The sequence below is a fragment of the Pinus tabuliformis genome, chromosome 9 (genome assembly GCF_031772625.1).
Source record: "Pinus tabuliformis cultivar Carrire ecotype Pingquan chromosome 9, CPIR1, whole genome shotgun sequence".
In the NCBI taxonomy this organism is placed as follows: domain Eukaryota; kingdom Viridiplantae; phylum Streptophyta; class Pinopsida; order Pinales; family Pinaceae; genus Pinus; species Pinus tabuliformis.
The window spans coordinates 1,737,126,067-1,737,136,026 of record NC_142307.1 but is presented as its reverse complement, the minus strand read 5'-3'; positions in this window follow the sequence as shown (position 1 = coordinate 1,737,136,026).

The window sequence follows — 9,960 nt, the reverse complement described above, 5'->3', positions numbered from 1 at the left end:
CAGATGTCTTTTGCTTGCCCCCAGTCGCCTTCGCCATAGTCCCCTTCTGCTTCTTTTCTCTCTTCTTCTTTTCCTTCTTCTCCATGGGAGGCTGACTTTTGCCGGCTCTACCTTGCGAAGATGAAGGATCAGAGGAAGAATTGTAAGAAGTGGAAGGCTGGTGGGTAGCTCTAGACTGGTCTGACTGTTGATTTGACTGCTCAGGATTAGTGGCGATTTGAACTACATTAGTTGAAAAGAGCCATACAGGTAGGCCAATTGTCAATCCTGGAAGTGACAATGTGGCCATATGAGTCGCACCAACATCTCCCCAAGAGGAGAAGGGATTGGGACTTCCACCAAGGTGACTTCCTTGGTTGGTGGGCTCCATTCTTTTCAACTTAAAGATCAACGTGGGAATAACAGGTGATTATGTTCCGATTAAAATAAATTTTATTAACAACGCTTTAGACACAACTTTGCTTTTTCTTGTTTTAAGAGTCGAGAAAAAGCTAAAGATGACTCTAGTCTCCTTCGATGTTTTAACGAGCCCGAAGTGACAAATGCTCGGATGGACTTTTTCAGTTATAGAGTTTGGAAAAGGCCAAAAGAAACTTCTCTGGAGTTCTAGGTAGAGGGTGTGCCAAACTTTTCGCGAAACCACAGAATACGTTTTACGGTACGGGTGGTCGATCTTCGTGAATGCTGTGTTCACTGCATCGCGATCAGTAGGGCGGCGGACACGGCTTCCTATGGATAAAGGCTTTGTTCCTATAGGGGTCTCCCAATATATACGCGATGGTACGTGGGAGCACAAGTCCGTATTAGTGCCACCGACTCTCAGGAGGAATCACCCACCTTCGTAGAGATCGACAGTCACTATGTTTAACGACGCCGGAACACGTCTCTACCTAGACCTCTATGTGTTTGCGTTATGTTACAAAGCGTTGTTATGTAAATTGAATTTATTTTAATGTTGATCTTGCTCAGCAGTTTGCCTTTAAGGATCACCACGAGATGTATGTAACAAATTCCTGAATGCAGTCTAAGATGAGAAGCAAACTTTTCAATCTTTCAACTTTGAAAATCTTAACTACTGAGGAGAAGAAAGGAAAATATTTTCACACAAATCATAGAGCACACACTAATGAAAAATTTCCTAAATCGTCATGCAAATAGTCAAATGCAAAATGCACAATGCATGTATTTTCTTTTCCCTTTCTTAATGTTGATGGGTTACGATAAGAAAGTTGTTATATAACTTTGATTTCGATTTAAAGCGAAAGTAAACAAGCTAGTCCAAAATCAAAAGACACCTTAAGATTTACTTGTTTAATCACTGGAAATACATGAAATCAAACCATAATGACGAAAGTAAAAGGACTAATCAGCTATGGACAGCAAACGAGCTAACTCTTTAGACCAGCAAATTGCCTAACACAGGTTCAGATCTAAGAGGCCAAAGCAAGACTAGTTTACTCTTCGTTATGGGAAATTGTAAATGAAGTAAGAAATACAAAAGAACAAGTACAATTTCGTTATATAACAGAGGCGGAACGATGGCAAGTAAGGTTGGTTTCAGAACAGGTACAAGAAAGACAACTTGCAGCAAAAACTATAGTGAAAACATGCAAGAAAAAGGGAGGAAACCCCAACTGCACAAGGCAAAGTTGGGCCAACGCAGGTGTTGTTCAGCCAGTATGGCTCTCAGCGCAGGTAGCCCCTTCGGGACCTGCGTTGCAAAGCAGGTAGCCTGTGTACTACCTGCTTTGGAAAACGAAAGTTGCGTTTTCTCAGTTTCCGGGTCACAATTTTCTAAAAAATGCACAGTTTTTGCTCAAATCAGAAGCAATCAGTCAAGCACACACAAAGGGATGATTAGGAGGATGAAAAGCTATCACTAAGAGCTTACAAGGATCCTTGTAGATCAGCTCTTCAAATCATGAACATGCTAAGAAATGAGCTAGAGTAGCTGCCCTCTACTTCGCTTTTGATATAGTCAAAAGCTTTTCGATTTGGTACTCTTTTGTTCAGGAAATGAATAGCAAAATACTACAAACACAATCAAACAGATACGCTCCCCAGCGGAGTCGCCAGTTTGTTGTAGGGAAAAGTATCCGATTCGTATGACCCTATCCCACTCTAAGGGTGATAGTACCTCAGCAACAACTGTAAAGGAAACTACTGAAGGTTTACTTCTTTATGAAAGCAAAAGAGAATGAAAGAATGCACTAACCCTTGCCTTGCGCTTAATTTCGAATCCAAACTCTTCTCTTCGCTGCTTGTTCCAACTCCTTGCTCTTTTGCTGGCCTAGCTACAATGAGATCCTGCAAAATGACAAAGAAGGAAACTACAAGAAGCATGCAATCATAACTGATTCACGGATTAGCATAAACCAAATATACAATTATCACAATACATTATTGGAACAAGTGCATATAGAAGAACCTCAATAGATTTTATTAATGAAGAAGTAAAGGTTCTGAGAGTGTTACAACCATTGAAGGCTCCAATCCAGCAACACCTCCCAGCAGAAAGAATTTCTCCTCTTCACCTCCCTCAAGCAATCACCCAATGGTTCTATGATGAAACCAACAGCATATCATTACTTTGCACAAAATTCCAGCCTCCTGAGCTCATAGGAGAGAGCTCAATATATAGATGAATTGAGAAAGGATGAGTCAGCTTGCAACTGATGTGTAGCTGCCTTGTGTCCTCTCTCTCTTCAGTTGATCTTCAGTTCTTGAGTCCACTTGGAGAAACAGAGCCTCTGACTCATCACAAGACGAAATCCCTAATCCAAGTGTCATTTTTGGAAGATTCCAGAGCAATGACTCAGTGTGCCACTTGTCCCATCTCGCTCAGCGCAGGTGGCCTTTGTTCCACTTGCTTTGCAACGCAGGTACACCATGGAGGAGTTGAGTTTCAACGCAGAAGCCTAGTGGAGCACCTGCTTTGATTTCAGGATTGCTTGTTTTTGAGTGTTTTCAGGTGGAGAACTGATCTGAGAGCTGTTGGTTTGCTGACCTTGTTCCTCTAGGGGTAGGAACATCATGTTTAGGGACTTTGGATCCCTTGGATTATTGACAATTCATGCCTGATGCTGTGAGGCACAAAATTGTCTATAACACCTACCCAGTCTCCTTCAGCTTCCTTGTTGGGGTCCAACAACACACTTGACCATTTAGAGACTATAGAAAACATGTTCTACCCTGTAACCAAATAGGGAAAATCATACCATATTCCATCTACATCTTTCTTCGCATGTATATGTACATTGTGGAAATATTCTTTGAAGTTCACAACTCCATGGTATTAATCAAATAACACCAGTGATATCTGTGGCATATGGCTGACCATGACGCACAGGTCCATATCAAACAATACCCAAAATTGTTTATTCTCTACTACCTAACGTGGATCCTTGGATGCCCATAGCGAAGTGTACCTCATATTTAATCACAATTCTAGGTCTACATCAAGGAACTATGACTCGTCAAGGATTCTCCAAGCTATCAAAGAAACTAACAACAAAAACCATGCATAGTGGAATGATTTCCCTTCTTCCTGGTCCTCATGAAAATCCTCCAGAAACTCATGGAAGAGATAGCTGACACAATTAAGCTAGACCCCTTGAGCGCACCGTGCATCCAAATAAATGATTGGGGCTGGCACTTTTTCTTCCCTGCACTTCCTAATACTTTTACCAGCTGCGACAACCTGATAAAAAATTGAGCTAACAATGTAGCCTCGCAACTTCTCGACAAGATGAAAATCCTTCTTTACTTGGCCTATAAACTTATTTTCTTTAGACTTTCCAACAAAAGTGCTTGCAGGGTTTGCTCTTGCACATGACATCACGGTGATCCTTTGGATCAACATAACATCAATTGGGATCCTCTCCCCTAGCCATAAAGCTTCTTCCTGCACCAAGGTCAACAAATGGTGCACAAATATGGTATTGATGTTGTTGTGCCCAAAGTGACACACACTCAACATGTTCAATAATCCATCGTGTTGAATCCACACTGCCCATGTCATTGGTTCCACATCTGTGGGACCAATTTCCTCATAATATACCATCTTCAGGTATTCAATGGGCTCAAAATGATGGAATTTGGCCCTGTCCCCCAAATCCCAATCCTCCATGCACAATTTTGGTACCTACGCCAGCAACGCTCCTTCAAAGGGCACATATTCAGGCATAAAAGGTGTGAAAATGGAAAATTTCAGTACATCAGGGTCCTTGGTCACCTTAGCAGCCAACTTTCTCAGTGGCATCTATGGAGGTAATTGCAAAATTGGTTTGGCCTCGTCAAAATTGATATCCTCAATTCCTGTCCCAAGCTCATCCTCCTCTAAGTCAACCAGCTCCATTGGATGCTTTTTTTTCTCTTTGTTCAACTTTCCCTTACTCCTCTTCTCAGTAGTCATCTTCCTAGGCGACTGTCTCATGGGTGGATTATGTAGTTTCATCTGCTTCTTCACACTTGTTTCGACCATCATTGTTGCCGCTCTTGAAGTTGTGGGCTTCAGCCTCGACGATCTAGGAGCTTTGGTGTGTGTAGGAGGAGTAGCAGTCATGATGCCTACTAAAACTTGTTCTAGAAACACTGAATAGATGTCCTGCCAATCCTCACCAGACATACAACACTTCTCTCGGCTTAGACTTAGGCATTAAAGGCCAAAGAATTCTTGAATAGGAAAAGTGTTTGAATGTACAGAAGGAGGCCATATTTACAGCCAAATTCAAATTCAAATTCCATGAATGCCTTTGGATGTTCCTCATAAATGTGAATTCGACAGCAGATTTTCATAGATATGGTCCTTGAATGCACTTCCCCGACTCCCTTTAATGGAAAAATTGGAGTCAAATCAACTGTAGCTTTTCCAATGATCATGTTCTAAGCAGGCTCTGCTAGACCCTCCCTTATAGCATAGCTACATCATCATAACTTTCTCCACATACGCCATCTCCCTAAACATTCTACATCCTTCCTTCTTCAGTGAAACCCTTTCTCAGTAGAGTAGTTTATAGTCTTGCGCTTTCTTCCAGCTATCTAAAGCACTTAGAATTTTCTATTGTCATATAGTCATTGTTGGGATAGGGTCCCTAAGGTAAGTTTTTGGGTCAGTTAACCCAAATTTTGTATAATTTGTTGTAAAACATGTAAATTCTCCATGAAATGAGGATGCGGAGCACGCAGGTAGATAGGAGTCAAAGGGGTCTTAGCCCCTTATTTGGGTAAGTAAATAGGTCGGTTTTGAGACTCACCCATGGTTCGCAGGCCGTGGTATTATATTGAAGAAATCTATATATAGTTGAGTCATAGCGAGTCTAAAAGGTAAAAAAGAGTAGTGAAGTCAAGAAAGAATTTTTTTTGGGCAAGTGCTAAGGTAGGAAGGCTCTGCTTCCTATACTCAGGTGAAAGGGGAAGGCTCCTGCAGCTGCGTGTGCAGGAGGCCTTGGTAAGTCCGCAACTGAGTGCACAGGGTGAAAGAGTCTGTAATCTGGACATTGAAGATAAATAAAGACTTATTTTGAAGAATTTTCTTGCAATCTGAGCATTACTGTTGATTTTGCTTATGTTACGATTTGTTGCTTATAATGTGTTTTCTATGGAATAATGAATAAATACTGCACGAAACCGCTGAATCTATCTTATTTATGCATGATTTTAATTAATTATCTATTTTCGTGAAGATAAGGGTTATTTCTGTAATGAATTTGGATGAACTGGATAGATCTATGCGAAGTCAGATCTAGGGTTATTGATTAATGCGTAAAAGTGGATAATTTTCCTGTTTAGGGTCTGTAAAGACGGATCATAGACCTTCACGAAGGTCTAAAAGCTAGTGTCTTAGTGTTGAAGTAACAAGCCACAGGAGACTACCATTCTGCGTGAAGGTAGATTTGAGCTATCAGAGCTTAAAAACCGCTTATCATATGTTCATGGATGCAGAAACCTGGTTTTAGCCTCCCCCAATACTGCTTCGGGTGAGACTGCAGCCTGCGCTATGCAGGTTGTTACCGAAAGGGCTAGTAGTTAGGGCTTTGTTGGTTGGTATAAACAACTCTGAACCTAGGTCAGGCCCCCTTAAGCCAAAAAATGGTTCCATCTGTGCCTAATACTGGATACAAGTTGAAGGTATCAAATTGCATTGAACTTATGAAATGCATATTCTGTGTGCCCTTTGGGATTTGTTTCGGCCATGTTGTATGTAAGTAGGGATTGATGGTGGGCCCTGCGAAGATCATTGTCATTGTGAATTTGGAGGCTCTCCGAAATTTAAAACAGTTGCACATGACATTGGGGCACATTGGGTATTACAAGAAGTTTATTAAAGCATATGCTCAGATAACCATGCCGATAAAGACTATTAGCATATCTTGGATGTCTTGAAGGAGAAAATGGTGATAATGCCTATTTTGGTATTTCCTCACTGGAAGGAGGGGTTCCATGTGCATGTAGATGCCTCTTGCATTGCGCTAGGAGCAGTATTAACACAGGCAAGTGAGCGTGAGATTGATCATCCGATAGCTTTCACGAGCAGAAATTTATCCAAAGATGAGAAGAATTACTCCACTACAGAGCATGAAGGGCTGGTGATGGTCTATGCACTGCAGAAGTTTAGGCATTACTTGATGGGTGGACACTTTAAAATGTACAAATATCGCTCAATGCTGAAGTACCTAGTCAATAAGACTGCGTTGGGGGGGGGAGATATGGCGATGGTTACTATTGTTCCAAGAGTATGACTTTGAAGTGATTTTGAAGCTTGGAAGACTGAATCCGGGTCCAGGCCATCTATCTAGGATTGAAACAGGTGAGGAACCAAGTAGTTTGGAAGAAGGATTGTTGGATGCATAGCTCTTTGTGGTGCGCATTGCAGATGATTAATTTTCCGATATCATTCAATTTTTATCAACAAGAATAGCTCCTGAAGGTTATTCCACTCAATAGAAGAAGGAGTTAGTAGCTTGTGCTGCAAATTTTACAGTAATTGTGGGTCATTTGTATAAGATGGGAATGGATGGATATTGTGAAGGTATGTTATGGAATCTGAATGCACCAATATCCTAGCTGAAGCCCATGGAGGAGTGATAGGAGGTCACTATGTAGGGAAAGCAATCATGAAGAAGATTTTGCGTGCTGGGCAATGGTGGCCAACATTAGACAAGGATTCGAAGGCATACTGCAAGGCGTGCAATGATTGCCAAAGGATGGGGAAGCCTTCGTGAAGGGATGAATAATCTTTAAATCCTCAAGTTTCATTGTAGGTATTTGATAAATGGGCTATTGACTTTATAGATCCGATACAACCACCAAGTAAGAATATGGGTGCACAATACATCATTAATGCAACATAATACTTAACAAGATGGGTAGAAGTGCAACAAGTGAAGGATTGTACAATAGCCACTGCTATGAAGTTTTTATTTGAATATGTCTTAATGAGGTTTGGATTCCCTAAGATTTTGATGAGTGATAGGGGTACACATTTTTTGAATGAAACAATCAGCATGATGCTTGAATAATTCTAGGTGTATCATCAGAAGAGCACGCCCTATCACCCATAGGCGAATGGAATGGTGGAAGATTTTAATAGAATTTTGGAACATTCATTGACAAAGGTTAGCAACGAGAAGAGGAATGACTGGGACATGCATGTACCTATTGTGTTATGGGCTTATAGGATGACCTACAAGAAGTTGATAGGACAAACTCCTTTTAGGTTGGTTTATGGAATTGAATCCATAATGCCTATGGAGTACATTGTACCAAGTTTACATATTACAGCATTGACAGAGATGGTGGATTGTGAGACCTTCAAGGAACAACTCACGCATATCATGGAGTTAGAAGAAGACCGCTTCCTTGAAGGATTTAACCAGAAAGTGCAAAAGGAACATGAGAAAGCTTGGAATGACCAACATTTTAAACTGTGGACATTCAAGGTAGATGATTTGGTGTTGTTATATGACAAAAAGTTCATGAATTTTCCAGGAAAGTTTCAAATGCAATAGTTGGGGCCATATTTTATTAAGGAATCATTAATGGTGGCACAGTTCATTTCACGAAGCGGAATGGAGAACCATTCCCTAGAAAAGTGAATGGAAGTAGGCTCAATCTATACACATGGGATCTTGCCCCTGCACAATGACTATATGGAAGCACAACAATCTTAGTAATCCAGGAAGTTGCAAGGGATTGCTGGACTATAAATTACACTGCTTGACTAAGTGAAGAACTTGGTAAAGAGGTTGCGCGACGGATGACAAGAGCTTGACAAGTGAAGCTATGTTAGATGAGTTGCATAATGAAGGATGGTGCCATGCAAAAGGGTCCAAAATTAGCCATTGAGGTTACTATTCATGATTTGATGTCCAAAAATTAGTTAAGACGAGTGGGTAGGCACTATCTATGGAGAAAATATTTCGATATCTACCGCCAAAGATGAATTTATTATCAGAATTTGGGGGGAATGATTAGATTTGAAGTCAAAACTTCCTATAACTTATGTGTCTTGGTCCACCAAAGAACACTTTGCATTCTAAGAGTTGTCTGGGTGCTTTGTTGTTTGAATCTTATGAATCGTCAATTTTAGGAGGAGTTCATACGCACCCTTCATTCACAAACTACACCATAGAAGCTCGAGAGCAATTCATAGAATAGACAATTACTACAAACCCCACAAAAGTCCGAGTGTTGTTCATAGAATGAATGATTGCTAAAAACCTTGCAGAAGTCGAGTTTGGAGATTTCAATTATGGAAGATACAACCCTTGTTCCTACCGTGTCGAGGTCGCCTAGGCTAAAGAAATTTTCTACCAAAGAAAATCAGAAGAGGCCGATGGCAATGAGATAGTCCCTGAGGAAGAATCTGAAGGTGCGACAAAAGGAGAAAAAAGAAAACACTCGCAAAAAGTGGTTGATTTGGAGGAGGAGGAATAGCAAGGTGTGGAGGATGTCAAAGAAGTTGAGCCTATCTCATGGATCCCAGCATATATCCCTCCATGGAAGGGAATGACCAAACTTACCAAGGACCTAGATTTCTGGAAATTCACAGTTTAGAGACCCTTGTTGCCTAAACAGGTGGAATTTGAAGGTACTACATTAACGTGCATTCCAGTGCCGAAAATGGAGGGTTGGGACCTCATGGACCATGATAGGTTTCCATATTTGGCGACCAACAAATATATGACAAAGATATACTATGAACAGACTCTGGTTACACATTTGGAACCCATGAAGTGGGTCAGAGGTGTCGAGGAGGTGGGATTTCTGCACATGTTCTATGTGCCGCATTTTCATAGATCGACTATCAACATGGTGTGTGTGAGCCAACTCCACACGCCAGTGCACGATGGGTGTCAATGGCTTGAGGAGACCATCTTGATTACAGACATGTTAATCCATTAGATAACAAAGATGCCTTATAAAGGAGCAGACCCTGCCAAGGAGTTCGGAGGGAAAAGTGGGGAAAAAGAATTAGCAGATAAGATGAAAACCAAGTATGGGTTTGTTAAGAAGTCATGAGGATATTCTATTTGCTCTATTCAAGACTAGGTGGTGTAGTTTTCCACCCATATTCTTGTGGGAAAAATCATGAGGAACTGGTAGTATCACTAGTAACCCAGTGCGCGAAGGCAATTCAATACAATTGGGAAAAATATATATGCAAGGAGTTCATCACGAACTTCCGAGAAGCTCAGGAAGAGAGCAAGCCCTTCTGCTACGCGTGTTTATTACTAGCTAATGTTTTAGTAGCTTGGATATTGCCGAAGGACAATTAGTTTCCCTCGCAGTGGGAATAGTTACTCGAGGCAGCAAGGTTCACTTCGTTGTGGAAAATAAAGGATCTGAAACAGATCAAGGAGTAAAATTTTTTCTAGATTCTGATGGATATGGACCTTTGAATGGTTAACAGTCAAAGGCCAAGGTTGTCCCCATCCTTGTTCACACAATTGATGACCT